Source organism: Cicer arietinum, chromosome 3 (genome assembly GCF_000331145.2).
Source record: "Cicer arietinum cultivar CDC Frontier isolate Library 1 chromosome 3, Cicar.CDCFrontier_v2.0, whole genome shotgun sequence".
Classification (NCBI taxonomy): Eukaryota; Viridiplantae; Streptophyta; class Magnoliopsida; order Fabales; family Fabaceae; genus Cicer; species Cicer arietinum.
The window spans coordinates 14,005,796-14,007,757 of record NC_021162.2 but is presented as its reverse complement, the minus strand read 5'-3'; positions in this window follow the sequence as shown (position 1 = coordinate 14,007,757).

The following is a 1,962-nucleotide window of genomic DNA, read 5'->3' as shown; positions in this document are numbered from 1 at the left end:
AAACTCATGATCAATCACGGTCCCAAGGAATTGTTTCTAAGCGAAGGTTCACACTTACATGTATTGACTAATTACTAGTTTAGAATATACAGTAATGTTCTACAGATTAATCAAGATACATGCATGCCAAATTATCCGTTCAAACAATATTAATGAAAACAGAATACGTCTAGCATGCAATCAAGATTAATCATACAATCATACAATGCAAGATAGAAATAAAGAGTAAGGGTTAGAGGGTAGTGCACCACAATTTTATATTGGTTCAGTCGTCAATCAGACGACCTACGTCCAGTCCCGAAATTAAACGATTTCGGCCTTTTTTCAATAGAATCTTTCAAAGTGTTTTACAGATGTTCCAGCGCTCCCGGCCTATCAATCTTAAAACTCTCTCTCTTTATTCTATTTCGCAGCCACTGTATCCCAGAGTTTATCTCCAAACTCTTCCAAGATCACAGTAAAGTTTCTTCTTGATGAGCCTTCTCACCAAAGAAGATAACTACCAGTTTCACCACTGGATTTTACCACAGTTCTTTCTTTACAAAACTTTGTTACAGAAAATATAAAAGATGTACATAGTTTGTCTCAATCACTAGCAATGTATCTCACATAAGAAGATTGTTGTCCATTTGAGTGTTTGTGAGATCATTCTCTTTTTCTCTCAAGAAGTCTTTTTCAGCTCTCTTTTGATTATGAATAATCGTTGGTTTTGGATCTGAAAAAGCAATATAAAAAAATGTTATCAAAGGTTCTTAAGAGTTATTTGGAGAAAATGATTGAAAACTGTTTATATAGTTTCTGAAAAAACAACTGATAAATCGATTCATTAATGTGATATAGCAGGCTTAATCGATTTCCCAATCGATTATCGAAAGTCTTGTTTTTCTTGAATCTTGAAACTATATAAACTAATCGATTACCTAATCGATTATTTAAATTCACTTTTCAGAAGAGAAAAAACATGTGTAGTTTATATATGAATCGATTGCATAATCGATGTCAGGTGTTTTGTTCCAACAACGAGATCAAAACAATCGATTATGTAGTCGATTCATTAAGTGACATAATCGATGCAGTACTACACATATAATCGATTTGGCCATATACTAAGAGTTCCCTGTAACTTCAAATATTGTTTCAATCGATTTGCCAATCGATTTTGGTTTAAAACAGGAACTTAGCTTATTTCAAGTAAATCAACGTGCCAATCGATTTGGTAGTATGTTTCTGAGAAATGAATTTACCAGTTGGTTCATCTCAATCGATTTCCTAATCGATTGATACCAAACCTGTCATAATTGAATTTTTCACAATGGATTGTCCAATCGATTGTGTTTGTCACAGACCATGTTAATTTTGAAATCTCATTTACACAATCGATTTGCCAATCAATTAGTGTATTACATGGATTGGCCCTGTGACTTGTCCAATCGATTTGTCAATCGATATATTCAATTAGCTTTAGTCTTTGTGATTGTAACAATCGATGTGCCAATCGATTAGTATGCTGAACGGCTTCCCTCTGACTTGCACAATTTTTATCACTGATTGTGCCAGTCGATTGCCTAATCGATTGTTTAATCACAGACTGTATGTTTTCATACAACCCTTTTACAAAATCGATTGCTTAATCGATTTTTGCAGTAAATATTCCAACTTTTGTTGATTCCTTGAGTTCCAAGCAATTGTCTCAAGTATGTAGGGTTGAATTGTTGTTCCTGAAATCTTACTCAGTTAAAATGTTAGATTTAGCATATGATGTATGAACATTGTATGTTTGTTAATTATGTCAAAATTAGGATTAAGAGGACTAAAGTCCAACAATCTCCCCCTTTTTGCATAAGTGACAAGCATACAATTTTAACTTGAGTTGAGCATTTCAAGATATAAAATTAACAACAAGAAATAGTTTCATAGCATCATAGGTACCAGTATCAGATCATAATATCAGAGCATAAGTAC